The sequence below is a fragment of the Coregonus lavaretus genome (assembly GCF_964263955.1).
Source record: "Coregonus lavaretus genome assembly, chromosome: 16".
NCBI lineage: Eukaryota > Metazoa > Chordata > Actinopteri > Salmoniformes > Salmonidae > Coregonus > Coregonus lavaretus.
Genome location: NC_140003.1, coordinates 29,495,002 through 29,515,125, shown reverse-complemented (window position 1 = coordinate 29,515,125; position 20,124 = coordinate 29,495,002). Strand labels below are relative to the sequence as shown.

The 20,124-nt window shown below is 44.1% G+C and overlaps 1 pseudogene across 1 annotated transcript; it reads left to right on the top strand.

Moving 5' to 3' along the window:
* The first annotated feature begins 4,296 nt into the window (after positions 1-4,296).
* Positions 4,297-20,049, top strand: LOC311143783 (serine/threonine-protein kinase Nek5-like; annotated as a pseudogene). Its single transcript, XR_014615556.1, has 14 exons — positions 4,297-4,305; positions 7,746-7,829; positions 7,947-8,017; positions 8,297-8,387; positions 12,869-12,917; positions 16,095-16,435; positions 16,544-16,622; positions 16,754-16,966; positions 17,457-17,463; positions 18,472-18,836; positions 18,960-19,165; positions 19,270-19,461; positions 19,577-19,657; positions 19,803-20,049. The product of XR_014615556.1 is annotated as a serine/threonine-protein kinase Nek5-like (transcript).
* Positions 20,050-20,124: the final 75 nt, after the last annotated feature.

Here is a 20,124-nt window from a genome sequence, read left to right as displayed (position 1 = left end):
CTCTCATTTGCTTACGTTTGCTCCCATAGCAGTATGTCTCTCCTCTGATAGCAAAATGTGATGGTAGATCAGTTGACATAAAGTATGACTATAAGCAATGTTATATGATCGAAGTGGAAATCTGTCTGATTTAAGATCCTGATGAGTTGGACCTTGCAGAAGGGTGTCAGGCAAGAGATGCCAGGTGGGTTTTGCTGGTTCACCTTCACACAGACCATCAAAGTGATGAGGGGCCAATGTGTTTTTCTGCAGAGTACATAATTTACATGCTTTTAGTGTGCTTGATGTTTTGTTGAAAAACCAATCCTTACTTTCTTTGGACAATCTTCATTTCTTTGACTGAAATTCTTTGACTCTCACTCATCTCGAGGACATCCCTGTTCAAAACACACACACAGATGGCATGGAATATGCTTTCTAAATTGTTGCAGCACTATTCACACCAGAGAGGATAAATGATTGAATAGCCCCTAGATATGGGGACCACTGCACTGGCTCATGTTTAGGCAGGTAGCCTGGTCACATCATGTGACTGACTGCATTTAAGCAATAGTTTATTTATTCATATGGATCGCATCAAAATAGATTAAAGTTCAAAATATCTAAAAGACCACATCAATACGACTCAATTTTGTTATGAAAGGCACAGTACAGGTTATAATCTGAAGTGTTGTGCGCGTGTGTGTATTTCCATTTCTGCATGTTTGCATTGTGGAACATTGCTCCCAGTTAGGCTCTCCGCACTGCTAAAGCTAACTCTCTCTCCTCTGCTCTCCGCACTGCTAAAGCTAACTCTCTCTCCTCTGCTCTTGTCCTTCTAGACCTGTCTGCTGCCTTTGATACTGTGAACCATCAGATCCTCCTCTCCACCCTCTCCGAGCTGGGCATCTCCGGCGCGGCTCACTCCTGGATTGCGTCCTACCTGACCGGTCGCTCCTACCAAGTGGCGTGGCGAGAAGCTGTCTCCGCACCACGTGCTCTCACCACTGGTGTCCCCCAGGGCTCAGTTCTAGGCCCTCTCCTTTTCTCCCTATACACCAAGTCACTTGGCTCTGTCATATCCTCACATGGCCTCTCCTATCATTGCTACGCTGACGATACACAACTAATCTTCTCCTTTCCCCCTTCTGATAACCAGGTGGCGAATCGCATCTCTGCATGTCTGGCAGACATATCAGTATGGATGACGGATCACCACCTCAAGCTGAACCCTGGCAAGACGGAGCTGCTCTTCCTCCCGGGGAAGGACTGCCCGTTCCATGATCTCGCCATCACGGTTGACAACTCCGCTGTGTCCTCCTCCCAGAGTGCGAAGAGCCTAGGCGTGACCCTGGACAACACCCTGTCGTTCTCCGCCAACATCAAGGCGGCGACCCGCTCCTGCAGGTTCATGCTCTACAACATTCGGAGAGTACGACCCTGCCTTACACAGGAAGCGGCACAGGTCCTAATCCAGGCACTTGTCATCTCCCGTCTGGACTACTGCAACTTGCTGTTGGCTGGCCTCCCTGCCTGTGCCATTAAACCCCTACAACTCATCCAGAATGCCGCAGCCCGTCTGGTGTTCAACCTTCCCAAGTTCTCTCACGTCACCCCCCTCCTCCGCACACTCCACTGGCTTCCAGTTGAAGCTCGCATCCGCTACAAGACCATGGTGCTTGCCTATGGAGCAGTGAGGGGAACGGCACCTCTGTACCTTCGGGCTCTGATCAGTCCCTACACCCAAACGAGGGCATTGCGTTCATCCACCTCTGGCCTGCTGGCTCCCCTTCCTCTGCGGAAGCATAGTTCCCGCTCAGCCCAGTCAAAACTGTTCGCTGCTCTGGCACCCCAATGGTGGAACAAGCTCCCTCACGACGCCAGGACAGCGGAGTCACTCACCACCTTCCGGAGACATTTAAAACCCCACCTCTTTAAGCAATACCTGGGATAGGATAAAGTAATCCTTCTACCCCCCCCCAAAAAAAAAATTGTAAAGTGATTATCCCACTGGCTATAGGGTGAACGCACCAATTGGTGAGTCGCTCTGGATAAGAGCGTCTGCTAAATGACGTAAATGTGCCCTTGAGCAAGGCACTTAACCCTAATTGCTCCTGTAAGTCGCTCTGGATAAGAGCGTCTGCTAAATGACTAAAATGTAAAAAAGTTAGAGGAATCTGTGAAGCGCATATACAGTGCATTTGGAAAGTATTCAGACCCCTTGACTTTCTCTACATTTTGTTACGTTACAGCCTTATTCTAAAATTGATGAAATTGTTTTTTTTCTTATCAATCTACACACAGTGCCCCATAATGACAAAGCAAAAACAGGTTTTTAGAATTTTTTGCAAATGTTTTAAAAACAAAAAAATGAAATGTCACATTTACATAAGTATTCAGACAAGCTTGGCACACCTGTATTTGGGGAGTTTCTCCTATTCTTCTCTGCAGATTCTCTCAAGCTCTGTCAGGTTGGATGGGGAGCGTCGCTGCACAGCTATTTTCAGGTCTCCAGAGATGTTAGATCGGATTCAAGTCTGGCCTCTGGTTGGGCCACATAAGGACGTTCAGAGACTTGTCCCGAAGCCACTCCTGCGTTGTCTTGGCTGTGTGCTTAGGGTCGTTGTCCTGTTGGAAGGTGAACCTTCGCCCCAGTCTGAGGTCCTGAGTGCTCTGGAGCAGGTTTTCATCAAAGATCTCTCTGCACTTTGCTCCATTAATCTTTCCCTCGATCCTGACTAGTCTCCCAGTCCCTGCTACTGGAAAACATCCCCACAGCATGATGCTGTCACCACCATGCTTCACCGTAGGGATGGTGCTAGGTTTCTTCCAGACATGATGATTGGCATTCAGGCCAAAGAGTTCAATCTTGGTTTCATCAGACCAGAGAATCTTGTTTCTCATGGTCTGAGAGTCGTTTAGGTGCCGTTTGGCAAACTCCAAGCGGGCTGTTGTGCCTTTTACTGAGGAGTGGCTTCCGTCTGGCATCTCTACCTTAAAGGCCTGCTTGGTGGAGTGCTGCAGAGATGGTTGTCCTTCTGGAAGGTTCTCCCATCTCCACAGAGGAACTCTGGAGCTCTGTCAGAGTGACCATCGGGTTCTTGGTCACCTCCCTGACCAAGACCCTTCTCCCCCGATTGATCATTTTGGTCGGGCGGCCAGCTCTAGGAATAGTCTGTGGTTCCAAACTTCCATTTAAGAATGATGGAGGCCACTGTGTTCTTGGGGACCGTCAATGCTGCAGAATTTTTTTGGTACCCTTCCAATCAATTGAATTTACCACAGGTGGGCTCCAATCAAGTTGTAGAAACATCTCAAGGATGATCAATGGAAACAGGATGCACCAGAGATCCATTTAGAGTCTCGTAGCAAAGGGTCTGAATATTTACAGCTGCGGATGACGCTCGATTCCGAGGTAGAGACGTCATTATAAATAATCTAAAAATTGCCCCGCACCTCTCACAGCTCTGCGAAGGCACAGCATCCCCCAGGGGGATAATGATACCCTTGGAAACTGATAAATGTGCAATGCGTAATCGCAGCCGCATCAGCCCCAGTTTATTATTGGAGGCACAAAGAAAACAGTGGGGCAATGACAGCGCAGGTGAATAGAAAAAGAGGATTCTGCATAGCTAACGTCACACCCCCTAGCACTTTGGAGAGACAGAGGCCAGAGAAGGCAGGCAGTCAGCCAGGCACATAAAAAAGCAGCCTGAGTTTTATTATGTCAACACGGCCAACATGGCCTCAGGTGGGATGATTTGTTGGTGAGCGATACTATTGGAGGGTTTTTCTCACTTTCCTTCTCGCTCATGATTTGCTGTGAGCTATTACTCCTTCCCTCACTCCTCTTCTCACTTTAACTACCTCTCCTTCTCTATCCCCCTCTCCTACTCCTTTTTCTCCTATCAATTGAGGTCCAGCCTGGTGTAGACTTAACTGATAAAGGGTTGTCTTGGGAGTGTTTGTGTGTGTGTTTCAAGATTAATGGGCTCTGAGACCCTGCACAGCAAATTCTCTATTGTTAATCAACTCTGACAGTGTTACATTTAACACTGGTCCAGTGTCTATATTGGTCAACACTTTTCAGTGTTAAATTAACGCACTGCTTAGTGTAAAGCCTTATTTGCATATTTCCCAGAGTGCCTTGTTTTTCAACTGAATTGTAGAGTTATCAGCCATAATAATATTGATAATAATATATAGTGCTTTTCATTGAATCTCAAAGTGATTCAAGAGCAAAAAAAACAAACAAGCAATATATCATGACAGGTCAACCAATAGAGGCCAAGTCTTTGAAAGCTGCATCCTCCGAAGATGGAGAGGGTCAGTTCATGGCTTGAGTGAAGGGAGCTGGACAAAGGATGGTAAATGATGGTGATGGAGTCTGCTGATGACCTTGTAGAGGGCAAGTCTTATAGCCACTGGACTTCTCTTCTTCCACTCTGTGTAGCACCCACTTGGGTGATGCCTCAGCAGCTCTGGGCGCCAGAAAGCTCACCACACAAAGTTCAAAATAGTACCCATGACTGTATGTGTTAGTGACAGAGACATGGTTGTTGCATTCACCCATTTTCCATCCTGTGGCCTTCTCCAAGTATGATCCTGAGCTAATATGTTGTCATTAAAATGTCATTATTTAACACAAGTCAAGTATTTAATAAGGCCTTACTTTGAGGGTTTTACCCTAGTACAGTGGCCTTAAACTCAAGAGTTCAGGCCTGCAAGTCACATTATGATGGCTTGCAAAGTGATGTGTAATTCCTATTGGAATGCAGCCAGAGTGGGGTTATCCAGAATTTGCATTTTTATTCACCCACATTATTCACCCTGCATTCAGAATGCCGGGTTGGGAAGACTAAGATATAAGACCACCTTAAGCATCTAAACTGGATCAACCATTTCAGTAACAGGTGCAATGAATCAGATTGGATTAGTTAACGTTTTATTTATATTTGAGTAGCATAAGATTAATTAATAAATCAATGTACATGCAAAAACATTGATATTGAAGCAAACAAAACAATTCTTACTGCAATAGAGCATGCTGGGAAATATGATAATGATGGGCTTGGTTTTTGTTTAACACTGGTTATTAACACCAACACTGGGGTTATTTTACACCAATGAGTTTTAATTTAACACTACACAGTAAATATAACACCTGAATCAACATTAGAAATGTTACACTGAAAAATCCACACTAGGCAACACTGGCCAATTTGCTGTGTGGCCATCTTCACACATACAGTGCCTTCGGAAAGTATTCAGACCCCTTGACTTATTCTAAAATATATATATTTATATGGTCGAAGGAATTGTCCGTAGAGCTCCGAGACAGGATTGTGTCGATGCACAGATCTGGGGAAGGGTACTAAAACATTTCTGCAGCATTGTAGGTCCCCAAGAACACAGTGGCCTTCATCATTCTTAAATTGAAGAAGTTTGGAACCAACAAGACTCTTCCTAGAGCTGGCCGCCCGGCCAGACTGAGCAATCGGGGGTGAAGGGCCTTGGTCAGGGAGGTGACCAAGAACCCGATGGTCACTCTGACAGAGCTCATCTGTGGAGATGGGAGAACCTTCCAGAAGGACAACCATCTCTGCAGCACTCCACCAATCAGGCCTTTATGGTAGTGGCCAGACGGAAGCAACTCTTCAGTAAAAGGCACATGACAGCCTGCTTGGAGTTTGCCAAAGGTCACCTAAAGACTCTTAGACCATGAGAAACAAGATTATCTGGTCTGATGAAACCAAGATTGAAGTCTTTGGCCTGAATGCCAAGCGTCACGTCTGGAGGAAACCTGGCACCATCCCTACGGTGAAGCATGTTGGTGGCAGCATTATGCTGTGAGGATGTTTTTCAGCGGCAGGGACTGGAAGACTAGTCAGGATCGAGGCAAAGATGAACGGAGCAAAGTACAGAGAGATCCTTCATGAAAACCTGCTCCAGAGCGCTCAGGACCTCAGACTGGGGCGAAGGTTCACCTTCCAACAGGACAACGACCCTAAGCACACAGCCAAGACAACGCAGGAGTGGCTTCGGGACAAGTCTCTGAACGTCCTTGTGTGGCCCAACCAGAGGCCAGACTTGAATCCGATCTAACATCTCTGGAGACCTGAAAATAGCTGTGCAGCGACGCTCCCCATCCAACCTGACAGAGCTTGAGAGAATCTGCAGAGAAGAATAATTGCAGCCTTACCGCAAAAGTGGAAGAGGAAAGTGGAAGGGGGAGAAAGTAAGGAACTTGTCTGTCGGCCTTGCATTAAAGAACATAATTGGTTAAGGAAAACTGCGATAAATAAAAAAGTATATCAGTTTCACTTAAGGACCAAAGGATTGACAGCCGTCCCATATAGATTGCAAAATAGTTGGGAAGAGATCTTTGACGTACCGATTCCATGGCATAGTGTTTATGAATTGACACGCAAAACGACACCGGATTCAAAAATTAGAATCTTTCAATTTAAATTATTATATAAAATTCTTGCTACCAATAGAATGTTATTTATATGGGGGATACAATCTTCCCAGCTCTGCAGATTTTGCTGTGAAGAGACAGAATCATTAGATCATTTGTTTTGGTTCTGTCCATTTGTAGCTCGTTTTTGGACACAGGTCCAGGAATGGCTAAAGGATTGCAATATTTACCTGGAGCTAACCTTGCAGATAGCATTACTGGGTGATCTGAAAAGTCATAGTCAATCAATCAATAATATAATAATACTTTTAGCAAAAAAGTTTATTTTTAATTCACAATCTGTAGAAGCAATGAGAATAGAAAGGTTCAGAACTTTTGTAAAACATCACAGTACGGTTGAAATATATATGGCAAATAGAAATCCTATATGGATGGTGTTAAGAGATAGATGGGAGGTATTGAATAGAGTTGAAGGATGGGACTAATAACAAATAACAACAAATAATAACAAAGATAGCTAATAATGTAAGCATACTGTGTCCATAATAAGTAGATAGGTTGTATGTTGGGAGCTTTTGGGAAAGAGCACAGTTAGAAAGATATGGCATATAGAAGCAAACCGGATGGACATCATGAAAATGATCGGAGAGGTTGAGAGTAGAAGAAGTTCATATATATATATATATATTAGAATTATTGTAAAATTAACTCTGTCCATAAGGTGTAGATAGTAAGTATAGACCGGAAGTAGAGGCCTGGGCATTGTTGTTCACTAATTTACTCCAAGTAGGGAAAGGATGGTGGGGTTGAAAAGTAATAAAGGGGAGTATATATATATAAAAAAAACATGGGGGATTGGAAGTGATGCAGACAATTACATTGATAGAAGATACAATCTATCTGTAATATTAAGCTGATCCATTCCCCCCGAAAAATAAAATTGTAGAAAATTTAAATAAAAAAAAGAGGGGTTCTGTTTACTAAGGAGTAGGTACAGAAACACACTTACGCACACATATGTTTGTTTTACTTTCCTTGTTGGGACCAAACAATTGATTCCCATTAAAGATCCTATTTTTCATAACCCTAAACCTAACCTTAACCCCTAACCCTAACTCCTAAACCTAACCCCTAACCATAACCCTAATTCTAACCCTAAACCTTACCCCTAAGCCTAAAATTGCCTTTTCCTTGATGGGACTGGTGAAATGTCCCCACTTGTCCAAATGTTCCTTGTTTTACTATCCTTGTGAGGACTTCTGGTGCCCACAAGGATAGTAAAACCACACACACACACACACACACACAGACATACTCATGTAAACTATTTTGTTTCCACTCTCAGATAGTGGATTGGTTCGTACAGATCTGTCTGTGACTGAAGCACATCCAAGACAGGAAGGTTTTGCACAGAGACATCAAAGCACAGGTATTAAACAGCTGTCATATTCAGTTAAAAGCCACAGAAATATCAAAGCACAGATACAGCTTATAACAACTTGATCTACTCTGATCATTGTTTTGTTTCTGTATTGCTTTCCTCTAGAATATATTCCTTGCCAAGAGTGGGATGAAAGCCAAGCTGGGAGACTTTGGCATCGCTAGAATGTTAAACTAGTGAGTTACTATGATAGTGGCAGAAGACACACAGCTAGGAAAGAGACTACTGGTATTTTCTCCATGACTTTTCTCCATGACTGTTGATTACAGAGAGCTGCAACTGGGTTCAGAAATGCTATTAACATTTCACAGCCTGCACAACCATACATTTATACTGTTATAAGGTCTGAATAAGAACATTGGTGCAAATAATGAGCCTTGATCACTTTATATGAATTTTAGATGAAACCGTTGGCTAGTGAGTCAAAGTTTTTATGTTTTATTGTGATTGGTTAGTACCATGGAGCTAGCCAGGACCTGTGTTGGGACGCCATATTACCTGTCTCCTGAGATCTGTGAGAACAGACCGTACAACAACAAAACATATGTACTCTATCATCCTCCCCTCTTTTTCTCTCTCTCTCTGTGTCTAGGCCTACAAAGTGAAAGCCAAAATGTCCGCGTTTTGGTGAAGTGAACTACGGAGCTTCTACCAGGCGCGCCCACGTGATATCCTGTTATTCTGTTACATGTTTAGACAAGGAAGAAAATATACCCTGTGTGTCTACCGATAAGATCAGTAGGTGGTGATATTTTACCTGATGGAGCACTGACTGGCTGACTGTGAGGAAGAGTTGGGGGTAGGGACATAACCAGAGTATGTTGTGTAGGAACTCATGTTTTTGTGTAAACAGTGAAGGAGGCAGGAGGGAATATACAGTGAGGGGAAAAAAGTATTTGATCCCCTGCTGATTTTATACGTTTGCCCACTGACAAAGAAATGATCAGTCTATAATTTTAATGGTAGGTTTATTTGAACAGTGAGAAACAGAATAAACAAAACAAAAATCCAGAAAAACGCATGTCAAAAATGTTATAAATTGATTTGCATTTTAATGAGGGAAATAAGTATTTGACCCCTCTGCAAAACATGACTTAGTACTTGGTGGCAAAACCCTTGTTGGCAATCACAGAGGTCAGACGTTTCTTGTAGTTGGCCACCAGGTTTGCACACATCTCAGGAGGGATTTTGTCTCCTCTTTGCAGATCTTCTCCAAGTCATTAAGGTTTCGAGGCTGATGTTTGGCAACTCGAACCTTCAGTTCCCTCCAAAGATTTTCTATGGGATTAAGGTCTGGAGACTGGCAGGCCACTCCAGGACCTTAATGTGCTTCTTCTTGAGCCACTCCTTTGTTGCCTTGGCCGTGTGTTTTGGGTCATTGTCATGCTGGAATACCCATCCACAACCCATTTTCAATGCCCTGGCTGAGGGAAGGAGGTTCTCACCCAAGATTTGACGGTACATGGCCCCGTCCATCGTCCCTTTGATGCGGTGAAGTTATCCTGTCCCCTTAGCAGAAAAACACCCCCAAAGCATAATGTTTCCACCTCCATGTTTGACGGTGGGGATGGTGTTCTTGGGGTCATAGGCAGCATTCCTCCTCCTCCAAACACGGCGAGTTGAGTTGATGCCAAATAACTCCATTTTGGTCTCATCTGACCACAACACTTTCTCCCAGTTCTCCTCTGAGTCATTCAGATGTTCATTGGCAAACTTCAGACGGGCATGTATATGTGCTTTCTTGAGCAGGGGGACCTTGCGGGCGCTGCAGGATTTCAGTCCTTCACGGCGTAGTGTGTTACCAATTGTTTTCTTGGTAATTATGGTCCCAGCTGCCTTGAGATCATTGACAAGATCCTCCCGTGTAGTTCTGGGCTGATTCCTCACCGTTCTCATGATCATTGCAACTCCACGAGGTGAGATCTTGCATGGAGCCCCAGGCCAAGGGAGATTGACAGTTATTTTGTGTTTCTTCCATTTGCGAATAATCGCACCAACTGTTATCACCTTCTCACCAAGCTGCTTGGCGATGGTCTTGTAGCCCATTCCAGCCTTGGGTAGGTCTACAATCTTGTCCCTGACATCCTTGGAGAGCTCTTTGGTCTTGGCCATGGTGGAGAGTCTGGAATCTGATTGATTGATTGCTTCTTTTTTTTTTTCTTCTTTTTTTTCTGTGGACAGGTGTCTTTTATACAGGTAACAAACTGAGATTAGGAGCACTCCTTTTAAGAGTGTGCTCCTAATCTCAGCTCGTTACCTGTATAAAAGACACCTGGGAGCCAGAAATCTTTCTGATTGAGAGGGGTCAAATACTTATTTCCCTCATTAAAATGTAAATCAATTCATAACATTTTTGACATGCGTTTTTCTGGATTTTTTTGTTGTTATTCTGTCTCTCACTGTTCAAATAAACCTACCATTAAAATTATAGACTGATCATTTCTTTGTCAGTGGGCAAACGTACAAAATCAGCAGGGGATCAAATACTTTTTTCCCTCACTGTAGAGCATTAGCTAGCTGTCTGATCAATCAACTATGTGGCTGCAGCTACGTCAAACCATTGTTCTGTTCTCCAGGACTGGGCTGTTTTGTCATTAGAGTTTCACTGTCACTGACACCCACAGTGTAATGCTATGTGTTTTTTGCCATTTCCTCTCTATTAGCACATCTCTAATGGTTCAAGATTATCATATACATCACAAACATACAGTATTCAGAGGGGTTGGGTTAAATGCGGAAGACGCATTTCAGTTGAATGCATTTAGTTGTACAACTGACTAGGTATCCCCCTTTCTATTTCCTTTCCCTTATTTAACTCCCTGTCATCCAACACTACCACAGCTGCAAGATATCCTTGTGCATTTTCAAATAATAGTGGTTCTCTCTGTTGCTCAGGGATATCTGGTCTCTGGGCTAAGTCCTGTATGAGCGCTGCACCTTCAGACATCCAGTAAGTACTGCCACGCACGCACGCGTACACACACACACACACACACACAGTGCTTTCAGAAAGTATTCATACTCCATGACCTAAGATAAATTAGAGATAGAATAAGAATTGCATTATTAATATACAAAACATTAGGAACACATTTCTAATATTGAGTTGGACCCCCTTTTGCACTCAGAACAGCCTCAATTCGTCGGGGCATGGACTCTACAAGGTGTCAAAAGCATTCCACAGGGATGCTGGCCCATGTTGACTCCAATGCTTCCCACAGTTGTCTCAAGTTGGCTGGATGTCCTTTGGGTGGTGTACCATTCTTGATACACACGGGAAACTGTTGAGTGTCAAAAACCCAGCAGCGTTGCAGTTCTCAACACAAACTGGTATACCTGGTACCTACAACCATACCCCGTTCAAAGGCACTTACATCTTTTGTCTTGCCCATTCACACTCTGAATAACACACACAATCCATGTCTCAATTGTCTCAAGGCTTAAAAATAGCCTTGGCGTTCAAATTCATCCCAAAGGTGTTCGATGGGGTTAAGGTCAGGGCTCTGTGCAGGCCAGTCAAGTTCTTCCACACTGATCTTGACAAACCATTTCTGTATGGACCTCGCTTTGTGCACAAGGGCATTGTCGTGCTGAAACAGGAAAGGGCCTTCCCCAAACTGTTGCCACGAAGTTGGAAGCACAGAATCATCTAGAATGTCATTGTATGATGTAGCGTTAAGATTTCCCTTCACTGGAACTAAGGGGCCTAGCCCGAACCATGAAAAACAGCCTCAGACCATTATTCCTCCTCCACCAAACTTTACAGTTGGCACTATGCATTTGGGAAGGTAGCGTTCTCCTGGCATCCGCCAAACCCAGATTAGTCCGTCAGACTGCCAGATGGTGAAGCGTGATTCATCACTCCAGAGAACGCGTTTCCACTGCTCCAGAGTCCAATGGCGGCGAGTTTAACACCACTTCAGCCGATACTTTGCATTGCGCATGGTGATCTTAGGCTTGTGTGCGGCTGCTCGGCCATGGAAACCCATTTCATGAATCTCCCGACGAACAGTTATTGTGCTGACATTGCTTCTAGAGGCAGTTTGGAACTCGGTAGTGAGTGTTGCAACCGAGGACAGACGATTTTTATGCGGTACGCGCTTCAGCACTCGGCTGTCTCGTTCTGTGAGCTTGTGTGGCCTACCACTTCGCGGCTGAGCCGTTGTTGCTCCTAGACGTTTCCACTTCACAATAACACTTACAGTAGACCGGGGCAGCTCTTGCAGGGCAAAGATTTGACGGACTAACTTGTTGGAAAGGTGGCATCCTTTGACGGTGCCACGTTGAAAGTCACTGAGCTCTTCAGTAAGGCCATTCTACTGTCAATATTTGTCTATGGAGACTGCATGGCTGTGTGCTCGATTTTATATACCTGTCAACAACGGGTGTGGCTGAAATAGCCAAATCCACTCATTTGAAGGGGTGTCCACATACTTTTGTATATGTAGTGTACTTCTTTAACCCGTCTCCTCCCCTTCATCTACACTAATTGAAGTGGATTTAACAAGTGACATCAATACGGGATCATAGCTTTCACTTGGATTCACCTGGTCAGTCTATGTCATGGAAAGAGCAGGTGTTCCTAATGTTCCATCAATCATTGATTCAGCCATGTCGTCAAGGTATGCATTGATATTTATGTTGTAGTGTCTACCATTTTATTGCAATACATTTCTCTCTCATTAACCGTGTAATAATAACTGAATGCATAATATATTTGTATGACTAATTTTAGGCTCTTTGAGTTTGACACCAATAGTTTGGATGGGCTTCTGTTACTTCATCTATCTCAGAAATGAACTTATTGCTAAACATTTCATTCAGCATGGCCAGAATATTCCATTGAAAGAAGTGTAACATTGCCATAAAATCTGGATAACCCTCAAATAATTGCGGCCCTTGAAGTATGACACTCATGGTATTTGGCTCCAGGTAGACAATTGAATGAAAGACGGTACAAGTCGCAGAGTCCCTTGTATTTTTGTGCATCCTGTGCAGGTTTTAACAAGACCTGTCAGCATACTTATATCTGGTCTCTGGGCTGTCCTGTATGAGCTCTGCACCCTTAGACATCCAGTAAGCACTGCCATGGACACACACACACACACACACACACACACATACACTACCAGTCAAAAGTTTGGACACACCTACTCATTCAAGGGTTTTTCTTTATTTTTACTATTGTTTACAAGGTAGAATAATAGTGAAGACATCAAAACTATGAAATAACACATATGGAATCATGTAGTGAACAAAAAAGTGTTGAACAAATCAAAATAGATGTTATATTTGAGATTCTTCAAATAGCACATTTACATTTTAGTCATTTAGCAGATGCTCTTATCCAGAGCGACTTACAGTTAGTGAGTGCATACATTTTTCATACTGGCCCCCTGTGGGAAACGAACCCACAACCCTGCCGTTGCAAGCACCATGTTCTACCAACTGAGCTACAGGCCCCTTTGCCTTGATGACAGCTTTGCACACTCTTGGCATTCTCTCAACCAGCTGAAATTTCAATCAACAGGTGTGTCTTCTTAAAAGTTAATTTGTGGAATTTCTTTCCTTTTTAATGAGTTTCAGCCAATCAGTTGTGTTGTGACAAGGTAGGGGGGTATACAGAAGATGGCCCTATTTGGTAAAATACCAAGTCCATAATATGGCAAGAACAGCTCAAATAAGCAAAGAGAACCAACAGTCCATCATTACTTTAAGACATGAAGGTCAGTCAATACGGAACATTTCAAGAACTTTGAAAGTTTCTTCAAGTGCAGTCGCAAAAACCATCAAGCGCTATGATGAAACTGGCTCTCATGAGGACCGCTACAGGAAAGGAAGACCCAGAGTTACCTCTGCTGCAGAGGATAAGTTCATTAGAGTTACCAGCCTCAGAAATTGCAGCCCAAATAAATGCTTCACAGAATTTAAGTAACAGACACATCTCAACATCCACTATTCAGAGGAGACTGTGTGAATCAGGCCTTCATGGTTGAATTGCTGCAAATAAACCACTACTAAAGGACACCAATAAGAAGGAGAGACTTGCTAGGGCCAAGAAACACAAGCAATGGACATTAGACCGGTGGAAATCTGTCCTTTGGTCTGGAGTCCAAATTGAAGATTTTTGGTTTAACCTGCCGTGTCTGTGAGACGCATTGTAGGTGAACGGAGGATCTCTGCATGTGTAGTTCCCACATGGAGGAGGAGGTGTGATGGTGTGGGGGTGCTTTGCTGGTGACACTGTCTGTGATTTATTTAGAATTCAAGGCACACTTAACCAGCATGGCTACCACAGCATTCTGCAGCGATACGCCATCCCATCTGGTTTGGGCTTAGTGGGACTATCATTTGTTTTTCTACAGGACAATGACCCAACACACCTCCAGGCTGTGTAAGGGCTATTTTACCAAGAAGGAGAGTGATGGAGTGCTGCATCAGAGGACCTGGCCTCCACAATCAACCGACCTCTAACCAATTGAGATGGTTTGGGATGAATTGGACCTCAGAGTGAAGAAAAAGCAGCCAACAAGGGCTCAGCATATGTGGGAACTCCTTCAAGACTGTTGGAAAAGCATTTCTCATGAAGCTGGTTGAGAGAATGCCAAGAGTGTGCAAAGTTGTCATCAAGGCAAAGGGTGGCTACTTTGAAGAATTTCAAATATAAAATATATGTATAACTAAATATTTGTTTAACACTTTTTTGGTTACTACATGATTCCATATGTGTTATTTCATAGTTTTGATGTCTTCACTATTATTCTACAATGTAGAAAATAGTAAAAAATAAAGAAAAATCCTTGAATGAGTAGGTGTGTCCAAACTTTTGACTGGTACTGTATATACTAGTCGGTATCAGAGGAAGGTCCAAAAAATTGTCAAAGACTCCAGTCACCCAAGTCATAGACTGTTCTCTCTGCTACCGCACGGTACCGGAGCGCCAAGTCTAGATCCAAAGGCTCTTTAACAGCTTGTACCCCCAAGCCATAAGACTGCTGAACAATTAATCAAATGGCCACCCGGACTATTTGCAAGTGCTGACATATCCTTTCTGGCACCTGTAATGTTATGCTAACATCATATCAACATTCAGAGTGTGCTGAGTAGACTGGGAGTGTCAAAGTGTCATCACAATTATGTAACTATCTAAATGTTCTTCTTTTTTTGTAACTTTAAAATATTTCATCCCCTGTTGGGTCCAGAAATAGTCCCCAAAGCCAGAGAAGCCTCCACCCGGCCAAAGCCTGGGCTCTGGGTAAAGAAACACCTCCCTGCTGAATCCTCCTCCCCCTCCCCACCCCTCCTCCCTCTCTGTGGATGACTTCGTCAACCATTTTGAAAAGAAGGTTGATGACATCCGATCCTCGTTTGTTAAGTCAAATGACACTGCTGGTCCTGCTCACATTGCCCTACCCTATGCTTTGACTTCTTTCTCCCCTCTCTCTCCAGATGAAATCTTGCGACTTGTGACAGCCGGCCGCCCAACAAACTGCCCGCTTGACCCTATCCCCTCCTCTCTTCTCCAGACCATCTCCGGTGACCTTCTCCCTTACCTCACCTCGCTCATCAACTCATCCTTGACCGCTGGCTATGTCCCTTCCGTCTTCAAGAGAGCGAGAGTTGAACCCCTTCTCAAAAAACCAACACTCGATCCCTCTGATGTCAACAACTACAGACCAGTATCCCTTCTTTCTTTTCTCTCCAAAACTCTTGAGCGTGCCGTCTTTAGCCAACTCTCTTGCTATCTCTCTCAGAATGACCTTCTTGATCCAAACCAGTCAGGTTTCAAGACTGGTCATTCAACTGAGACTACTCTTCTCTGTGTCACGGAGGCTCTCCGCACTACTAAAGCTAACTCTCTCTCCTCTGCTCTTGTCCTTCTAGACCTGTCTGCTGCCTTTGATACTGTGAACCATCAGATCCTCCTCTCCACCCTCTCCGAGTTGGGCATCTCCGGCGCGGCTCACTCTTGGATTGCGTCCTACCTGACCGGTCGCTCCTACCAAGTGGCGTGGCAAGAATCTGTCTCCGCACCACGTGCTCTCACCACTGGTGTCTACCACACACCCAAAACTGATTAGTGAAGTTACTGGAGGCAAAATGCATAACTGGAGAAACAGGAAAATGATCTGATGGAGGTCGACTGACCAAAAGCTTAGCTTCTATAAAAAGAAATGTGCATTTCACTGGAAGTGTGCAGAGACATTTTTCCTGTTTCTCCATCATAGCTACTACATGAAAGCCTGTTCCTAGTTCCTAATCCCATTTTATCTTATTCCATCTCATCTTTTTGTTTGTTTTTTTGTTCCTCAGTCATTTCATCCACAAGCAGCACAGGTGAAGGATCCAGCAGCCAGACAATACAGTCAACGGGACCCCAGGTGGAACGGTCAGGCTGAAGTCAACCCCTATGACCACTACCATGCCCAGCTGGACGCCATCCAGAGGAGATACCCTCCTCCACCTCCTCCGCCCCTTCTTCTTACTCCTCCTCATCCTCCTCTTTCTTCCCATCATCCTCCAGTGGTTCAGGAGAGACCTGTGGAGCACTATGATGACAGAGAGAACCGCACAGAACCTTATCAATCGGGAGTGTTCAAACAAGCATAATCATAACCATAGAACAATGAAGTGTTCTTCAAGCCTGGTCCTTGGGAGATACAGGGTTTGCAGGATTTTGTTTGTGTGTGTTTGGCCTTCAGAGTGGCCGCTGCTCGTAATGAATCCCTCCAGAGGAGACAGGAGGCCAACCAGTACAAGCTGAGGGCAGGGAAACAGCTGGTGGGTCTCAGGCTGTATTACACTGAAACACCTGTTTGCTGGCTTCTGTTAAATACTAGAAAAACTGGATATGCTGCTGATGTATGGTAACTAAAATCTGTGAACCTGACCCTTCCCCTTTTGACCCCCAGGGCCTGCGGCCCTCCACAGCAGACGCTGAGTGGTACAGACAGCCTGAGCAGGACCAAGGGGCAGGGTATTCTGCACACCCACACATACCATATGTCAGGAGGCAGGATGGGACTGAACGGCAGGAGAATGTGCAGAAAAGTGACTTATATGATTTATTGTTTATTTGTCAAGCATTCAGGTTCATGTGTGTATGTGTAGGAGTATCTATGGCAGTTGCAGCACATCAGACAGCAATATTATAAGGAGATGAGAGAGCTGACGCTGAGGTAAAGAAGACAACATATTGACATAAAGGTTTCTCTGTCATTCCCTATGCCCTACCATTATCACAACTACGTGATATCTGCATAACACCACTACACAATTCTAATACCATTCTCACTGTTCATAACATAACAGATTCTGCCAGAATAAAAGTCTATACAGTGAGTATACCAAACATTAGGAACACCTTCCTAATATTGAGTTGCTAATCTGGTCCCCCCTTTTCCCCTCAGAACAATCTCAATTCACACTCAGTGTATATTGACTATAGGTAGTTTTCCATCCAATTGGCGACAGATTTTCATGCGAATATTCTAAAATCTGCCTAATGACCATAATGAAAATCACAAGGGTGTTTCCACCAAACTGACTTGATGCAGATACAAATCAGTGTGTGATGACATAGTGCACAAAAAAAAATGTTCTTTTTCGTTGAAGGTTTCATGTACAGAATAAAAATCTAAAGTTCAATGTGTTTCCATCGCATTTTTACCCTACCGATACTTTTATCACAAAAACTGCTGCGTTAAATAGCAACCAACAGCTCACAGATACAGTGCGGGTAGGCTAATCTACATAATAACATTATTATGGATAAGAGCGAGAATATATGTATTGTCATGTCACTAGAATCAGACCCTCGATATTTATTGGAAAGGAGCATCAAGATCACTGTGCACTTTCACCACCCTGTGAAGTTCATAAGTTATTTCATCTGTAGCCTAATAAACATCATATTTTTCAGAGTCGTAGTGGGAGGACCACACACCATATAATCGTGTGACTCCAAGTTTACTTCGATATGATGGTGTGGTATCTGAGGAATTTATGACTTTGCTAATGGTTTCAAATGGTTTTAGAGGATGTTGACTAAGCTTAAAGGGAGCATCTGGGGAGGAGTTCTATAGGGGCACCATAAAGCCGAGGAAGTCTGTTAGGTGTCCTCCTGGGATTGGTTGGTAGGAAAAACCACCCATATTATATTACATAGGGCATAGGATATAAATACCACAGTTAAGACGAAGGAGGACAGAATAATCATATTTGAGATGGGTGATTATTCTCCAGGTATCTGCAGGTATCTGTAAATTGAAGCTGTAACCCTTTGATATAAATAAACCTTTATGATGAAAATACAGCGTCAGCGGATTTCCTTGGTCTCACAGCATAATTAGCAACGTTTTCTCGACACAACAATGGTTTTTATATCAATATTTGCGCATAAAGGCGTTTCCACCGCCATTTCTCACATAATTAATTTTACCGAGACAAAAAGATCCCACCATGTCAAACGAACAAATTATCTGCCAGCATTTATACAATTCTACCGAAACGTCCTGTTTCCATCAACACTGTAGTTTATTTTATTTTTTTATACAGGATGACTTTGCTCGCATGGAAACGTGGTTATTGATATTAACAGAACAGACATATATTTTCAGCCCCAAGTGAGCCCAAACACACAGAGACAAGAGAGAAACCCCAACCTGCCCAGGTAAGACCAGGGGCTTATTGCCGAACGTTCACATAGAAATGTATTGTGTAGAACGGAGATGTCATGTACAAGAAATAATAATTTCGGCTCTATATATTAAATTTCTATCTGCAACATTTAGGACATTGAAGGAACCCTGTGACAGATCAGTCAGAAGAACAGATGGGAGAGGGGAACTACAGAAGCACAAAGACAAGACAGCGCCCATGTTTGAGATCAAGTTAAATGATGAAGGGATTCAAGAGGATGAAGAGGAAGAAAAAGAGGAGGAGAAGATGGACGATAAGAGAATAGTGGATGACAAAAAAGTAGACGAGCAAGAGGTAAAAGATGACATGTTACCATGTTGCCTGAGTATGTTCATTTCAACATGGTGTCTGACTTTAGACAACGGTAGGGCTCTCAAGTATCTCATACTTGACCGTGTGCATGCATGGGTCTAGGAGCTTGACCCACTGAACCAGACTTTGAGCTTCCAGGCAGGGGAGGAGCTGAGGCACAGGGATTGGTTCGGGGCATGATTGGGGGCGGGGCAGGTTGAAGGCACGCCCAGGTCAGAGGTGAAGCTTGGCAGCACCACAGACCCTACTGGACGCCCTGGCTGAGATGGACATGTCATCAGTGTGTACCACCATGGCTGTGCCTGAACTGGGTGAGTGAGTGAGCGTACACCTGTACACACATTGTTTCAGTTCCGGTTGTAATTTAGTGTCAGTGTTCTAAAGGGTCAGTGCAGTACTCTCCTCTTACACCCAGACGGAGCTGCAGATGGGGAGGAGGTGAGGCTATAAGGGTGAGGAGAGTGGGAAGAGGGTCCCCCCCAACACCCTGCTCCATGCCCTCTGCCAGGCTGCGCTAACTACCACCCTTGACTCCCTAATCCCATGTCAGACAACTCTCTACCCCACTACAGGGACATTCACAAAGACATCCTTCTGTGCAGTCTTTATTAAATATGAAAGACCTATATGAGCCATGAAAGGTCAGGACAGTGAATCAATTATCTTGCTTCCCTGCTTTCTTTTCTCCCTCTTAGAACCCTTGACTGAGAAAGGGGGAGTAGAAGATAGAGGGGGAAGGAAAATCAGATGTGGAAGTGGACAAGGAACGCCTGGAGCCCAGGTCGGATGATGACAACATGCGAGTGTGACGCTTGGCTGATACAAGGTTCTTGTTTCTCAAAGGTCTGCCTGATATCAGCAACGTAACCTTTACAAAACAGAGATTATGTCGTCAGTCAACTTATCCCCCAATAACATTTGCTTCCTTTAAATATCTCCTTCCTCCAGAACTTTGAGGAGTCTGAAGATGAGCTGAGAGAGGAGGTGGCAGAGTCGATTATTAACTTATTTATAATGGAGGATGGAACGAGTGCGAAATAGGTAGGAGAGGTTGTAGTAACATATGGGGTAGTGGGGAAACGGAGTTAGATAGTCAGGAACCTGGAGCCCTCCAGCAAATACACCCAGTGGTAGAGCCTACAGGTGAAAACACTGGAAACTTCCACGGAGGGTAACAACTCTCAGACTCAAGCTGCAGGGTGTGAGACTCAGACAAAGAAACCTGGTGAGGTCCAGGCTGCAGACGAGGACCAGGCCCAGACAAAAGACT